General features: G+C 44.6%; 1 long non-coding RNA gene across 2 annotated transcripts in view; it reads left to right on the top strand.

Moving 5' to 3' along the window:
* Window positions 1-6,267, top strand: part of LOC102374826 — a 27,332-nt gene that overhangs the window by 9,961 nt on the left and 11,104 nt on the right. Inside the window, exon 2 of one of the 2 annotated variants that reach the window (XR_001358295.2) lies at window positions 4,771-4,893. The exons of the other annotated variant lie outside the window; for it this stretch is intronic. This is a non-coding gene — a long non-coding RNA (uncharacterized LOC102374826). The remainder of the gene's footprint in view (window positions 1-4,770; window positions 4,894-6,267) is intronic. 2 annotated transcript variants of the gene reach the window in all.

Below are 6,267 nucleotides of genomic sequence, written 5' to 3'. Positions count from 1 at the left end.
TTCCTGCTGCTCTTAATAACTTCAATGAGAGGATTTCTGAAGAAACATCATCTGTTATCCCAAAATTTATCTTATTCTGCTTTTGCCCTGATGCTTAATGAGATAGCTGCACTTCGATGTAAGGGGAAAAGTACAATCTTTTAACAGAAACTGATGTAGGTCAATCTCTTTTATACCCAGAGTTAAAACAAGGGGGGAGCCAAGCATTTCTTACATTTGGGGGATTCCCTGAACATTTTTGCCTTATTAACCAAGGTATCATGAGCTCTGCTCTGAGTCTCCCCTGGTTGTTCTTTGATGGTATACCCAGAGAGGTCAAGTTGATTCTTTTAATTAGAGGTCTGTTAGGACACTAGTCTGTTGTAGTGTTTGAGCTGCAAGAAGAATGGCATTACTCTCTATTTTATGAACTAAATACCAGATGAGGGAATTCTTTCTCCCAGAGGGTAGCCAGTCTTGCAGAATGTAATCCACCATTCTGTGTTTTCTATATGGGATGCCTTCATACCACCATCAAAAGGACACGAAAACAGGTGCAACACACAAGCATCTGTGCAGGCCATTCATTTCCTACTAAATTTTCTTTAGCAAGAAGTTTTTTCTTTTCTTTTCATATATCATCAAAGATGATAATCTAAATTAAGTAATCTCTCTCTCTCCAAATATGCTGGGGAAATTGACATTAATTGTAAAATAACAGCAGAAATAAAGATCTCCTTGAGAGATTAAATCAGGAGTGTCAAACTCATTTGGCCCCATGGGCTGAATGAGGACTATGGGGCTCCTCACGGGCCAGAGTAGGGACCTACCTCCAGTAATGGGGTGAGCAGGATGATGTTAACACCCTCGGCCATTGGTGCCAACTTTTATTTTTGCTGGGGGGGCTTAAAATGGTGCCCCCACCCCTTTCCTGGTGGCACTGACAGAGCAGAGCAAATGGAGCCCGCAGGGGCAGATGTGGATGTGGGATGCCTGCTATGGGCTTTGGGCTCCCTGCTGCCTTCCCCCACCCCCCAAGCCCTGCATCAGCTGTGTTGCCATGGTGAGGTAACCCCTGCCCATCGGGCAGCAGTGGGGGGCACAACTCCACACCGCCACCTCTGTTGCTGCTGGGTGGGCAGGGTGTGCTTCACCATAGTGTAGCTGGTGCAGTGCTCTTGGGGGAAGAGCAGCAGGGTGGGGAGCCCCGAGTGCACAGTGGGCAGACTGCATCCACCACCACCCTGTGCACAAATCTGGGGGGCACATGCCCCCCATTTCCCCCTCTGTAGGAGTGTGTGCAGTGGCAGGGAGCTTCCCCCTCCCCCCTCAAATGAGATGCCCATGGCTCTATCCTGCTCCCTACCCTGACCCTGTGGCAGAAGGCTACCTCTGTTTCTCCCCCAAAACTCTGCTTTGTGACAATTTGGTTAGGATGGGCCCTGTAGAGGGTACACACCTTACCCTATCTCTTTAGGTAACCTGAGCTGGATACATTCCTGAATGAGGGGGGAAACCTGTTCCCTCTATGTGACTGGCATTGAATACCTGGGTGAGGGGCTTGGGCTCCCTGGTGGGCTAGAGACTGCCAGTCTGCCCAGCAACCAGTGGTGCAGTTCAAATTGGTTGACTGACAGCCAACAGATGCTGGCCTCCATTGGACCAGGTAAATGAAGTCATAAGGGCTATATAAGTTAAGGACTGCCTGGGAGGAGGGGGTAGCAGCCATGGGAAAAACTCAGAGAAAGAGAGGGGCTGGACCATCTGAAACTTGCTCTCTCTCTCAAAACTCATGATCAAGGAACTGCCTGCCTCCAGAGGGAATCTCCACCTGCCTCTGGATGATACTTATGAGTAAGCTACCTGAGATCTAACTCGATATATATAGCTTGCAGTAACTCATATGTGATCAAAGGCTACTCCAGCCACCCTGTTGCTCTATGGGATTTCTCTGACACTACTCAACTCTGTACCGTATTCCAACCCAACTCCTTGTAACCAGTAAAGTTCTCCTTTGTACCTAGCATGGGAGACTGATTGGGAGTGAGCCTAGATTATGCCTTGGGGTCCCCTTAGTTCAACTGACTAAAGGAGACCACTATGTGTGCTTCTGACTGAGGGAAGCATCCCAAGTTCTTGAACTGAGTCAAGTACCCTTGAGGGCTACTAGGCCTGTGTTTCCCAGGGGTCATCATGCCATAATCAAGCCCGTCCCTGGGTGGTGGCAGCTGTACCCCCAGACTAGTGGGTGTACTTCAGGAAGGGGGTCGGCCAGATGTGAGGCACCCCCAGGGAGGCACTTGGAATCTGGAAGGTGGTCGGACGCAGTGAGGTGGGTGGCTTAGCGCAGGACCACCCCCTACTGGCCCACCACAGACCCTCGGCCCCATGAACTGCTCTGACTGGGCAGCACCCCCAGGCCCAGCCCCTACCCCACTCCCTCCCTCACTGTGCAGGCCTCAATCTGCTGCCCCTCCTCTGACTTACCTGCAGGCAGCTGGGGGAGCTGCTATCCACAGCTGCCTGGAGCTATATTCCTGGCCATGTGCATGTGTGTGTGGGTACATGCATGTGGCACCCTCTGCATCTCTACAGTCCCTTGCTGGCTTGAAGTCTCCCATCCTGCAAGGGGAAACCTCCCATTTCTCACATTTTTCCTCAGTGAACAGAAAACCTGGATCCCTGCATGATACTGGGAATCTAGTACAAATGCTGTCCCAAAGTCATGCAGCCCAGGGCCGGGACTTGATATTCCCATTTCAGAACTGTCCTGTCCAATTAGGGATGGGTGGTAACCCTATCCTCTTCCCATGTACTTGGTGCCTATGCCCATGGCTGCCTGAGTAGCTGTCAGCTCAGGGAGTTGCATGGGTTAACATTACCGTCGCCCGCTCCACTGCTGCCAAAAAAATCCCCAGTGGGGATTCATATCCAGGATTTTGGCAGTGGGGCAAGTGGTGGTGATATTAATCCCCACACACTCTATTGGCTCAGTCACTGGAGCTAGTGCAACCACTGCTTGTTTCACTGCTAAAACTCTGGTCCCTGTAGGAGCCCTGAAGGCTGGATATTTGACACCCCTGAACTCAACAATCTAAGCCAGATGTCTTTTTGTTCACATGGTTATATTTGCAAGTAAAAGCAATAGCATATTACAGGTACTCCTCACTTAACGACCTACCTGTTTAACGACAGGTTCTTATTTGGGTCAAACTCTCCTGATTTTTTTCCAGCAAGCTGTATACATGGCATGTAAAAATCAGGGTTTTTTATGAAATTATCTATCTTTAGGTAACCAAGTATGAACATTTTGTCCTCTGCAGTACAATGAATTCTTAATGTATGTCTTTTTCATTTCATTAAAGCACAGCAATATATATTTTAAAAAGTATCTTTTAAGCCCCTGGCTCCCATTCTGTCTCTGCAGTCTTCTACTATACTATTCTCTTTATGCAGGTTAGTGAATTACATTATCATTCTCCGTAATGTACTCTTTCACTTCAGACCAAAAATCAGATACTCCACTCTGCTGGTTTTTTAGTCACTATCTAGTTCTGACAGTACAGTGTCACATCATCAAATGGACTTTTATCCTGGATGAGGTAACCACTTAAACCTATGGGATGGTATATGAAAACCTGTAAGGACTGAATATTTTGCCATTTATTCTGTTTCTAAACAGGTTCATGCCATTCTCATGTTACTACTCAAGGTACAGTTTTCAAAAACCTAGTAATTTAGGAACTGAGATCATACTGTTGAATAACACTAACTCTGATGGAACATTTAAGAAGCATTATCTTTCACTGAGCAAAGAGATTTTTAGGGAGGACATCTGCAAATGCCTAAGTAGTTTGCATATAAGTTCTCCCTGTGGTAGCATCACTAAAGAATTCATATTACAATTGGATTTTGAGGATTATATGAAAACTGTACCCCTGGATAAGAAGCCTTCAATTTTGAAGAGTAAGTTCCTATTTTTGTCAGTAAAAAAGATATTATAGAGGATCTGAATCCTCCACTGAAGCTATTATCTCACTGAAGGCTATGTGAAATCCAGAAAATCCTTCCTGTTGGTTAGATGGCCATGATGAAGTCTAAGCATGCATCCATTCTGCTCAGGGTAGACAGGTGAGAAATAGCAGGTTCTCTAAGATAGTTTTACCATTTAAAAAACCCCTCCTCAATGTACTTGAGGGGAGGAAGTATGGGCTATAATTATTTTACATTTTATGTATAATAAAGATTTTTTCCAGTTGCATAATGAACACTTCAAAACTAATGTTTTCTTGAACTATAGTTTCTCTGTTATTTAAAATTCCCAGTAGAACTGGCAATTCTAGTCCTGGAAAATACCACTTTTCATTGCCATATTATACATGGCAGGCCATATGTGAATCAGAGAATCTCTTACACATCCCACATACTTTCTACCCAAACTTGTTGAAATTATGTTCATGGATGCAATTTGTGCCGTTATAAGACAATGCATTGCCTTCAAAGGTATAACTGTCATAGCTGTTATTGCTCTGGTGGCGTTTGTGGCCTATTTAAGCATACAAGGATTAATGCATCTGTCATGCCACATATGATCAGTGTTGTATTTGCATTTTCTCCCTACAAGTTCTATGTTTATGGAAGAGTAATTTCTGCAGTGCTCACAACAAATGGGGTAAGTGTGTGTGAGATTTACAGCCTCTCAGAAAGCATAGTGTCATTTCACTTTTATGGAGTCTTTGTGACACTTCTCTGACACAAATTGAGTGGTGTTATCTCTCATCTCTCTTTCAGAATTTTCTTTAATTCCTGTTCCTCTCTGCTGCTTGCACTGGATTGAGTTTTGTATGCCAGGGGAAGGATCCAGTCTAGAGTGAGAAGCTACAGTTCAGTCTGGTTCCTTGGATAATGGAGTTTGTGAGTCTATTACTATGTGCATTTGCTAGTTTAGGGCTGTGCACCCAAAACAGCAACTAAATGTTGACTCTCCTACTGTCTCTACAGCACTTAAGCTAGGTACGGACATTCAGTTGGTAGTGAACAGAATATACATTGGCCCTTTGGTAGTGGTGGGAGGGAGGCATAAATCTTAGACTGGGTTCCATCATTTTTAAGCCAGTGTATGTGCTGAACCTCTGTTCTATTATGGGCATAGACTGGTTTCTGTTCACTTAAACCAGTAAAAGCATAATATCTGTACCTGGCCTTAATGACTAACTCTGCCTGAAAGTACAGAGCTTGTAAAGGCAGGGAGGAAGTGAAAATAGTTTTAATCTGATTCATTACCAGAAGAATGTGGACAAGACCCATGAATGGAGTTCAGTACTCATGTTCTAGGAACAACAGCATGAAACAGTGTCTTAGCAAAGGCAGGATGCTTGGATTCTTTGGATTCATCCTTCATAGATCAGGAAACGATGCAGAAGCACCAGTGAATCAGAACAAATTGGCCCAAGGGAGAGAAAAAGGAACAAGGACTATGATGGGCTATCAGAATTGGGAAGGTTTCAGAGATTGCCTTCAGGGCTACTAGAAGGGAAGAATAACTAGAAGAAATATCAAGGAAGTTGTCTGAATGGGAATTTCTCTCTAGGGGATCTGATGTTCTGGTGTATCCAACCCCATGCTCTCTTGAAATCTGAGGCATTCTATAAGGGTCTCCCAGTCAAGGACTGACTAGGACTTGTTCAGTTATGATATGAGACAAGCATATAATCTAAAGCAGCAGACCTCTGGCTGTGCAGCAACAGTAAAAACGACCCATGGAATCCTTCCCCATTCAAAAGGAGGGCAACATTTCCCTCCATTCCCCTGTTCAAAGAGGAACATTAGTTGAGGATCTGTCTGTGTGTTTTCTGATGCAAGAGCTGCTTCCAATAATTGAACAAATGTATATACCTGGGGAGAACTAATCCATAATGCTCATCTTTGAAATCCAGAGGGCTGGATGACTCATGTGCATGAGTGGCCATTTGAAAATTCTACACTCCTTGGGGAATAGGTAACTCTAGCCTTTCATCTTCTAAATCAGAGGTGCTATTGCACATAGTTTGAATAACTCAGAAAGTGCAATTAAACAGGAGCAACTAGCCATGTGCCTGGTGAAGGACAAAATTACTTATCAATCATTATATGAAACATTGCCCAACAGTTTAGTAACATTTGCATTCTTTACGTGGTTGGTGGTGAGGACAAAGGCCCTCTCACCTCAGGTTTGCTGAGTTGAATTGTTTTTGCCTGCAATATGTGACTCTAAGGCTTTGTGTAGGTACTGATTCTTTAACATCCCTG

The sequence above is a fragment of the Alligator sinensis genome, unplaced genomic scaffold (genome assembly GCF_000455745.1).
Source record: "Alligator sinensis unplaced genomic scaffold, ASM45574v1 scaffold352_1, whole genome shotgun sequence".
Taxonomy (NCBI): Eukaryota; Metazoa; Chordata; order Crocodylia; family Alligatoridae; genus Alligator; species Alligator sinensis.
This window is presented reverse-complemented; position numbering and strand designations above follow the sequence as displayed.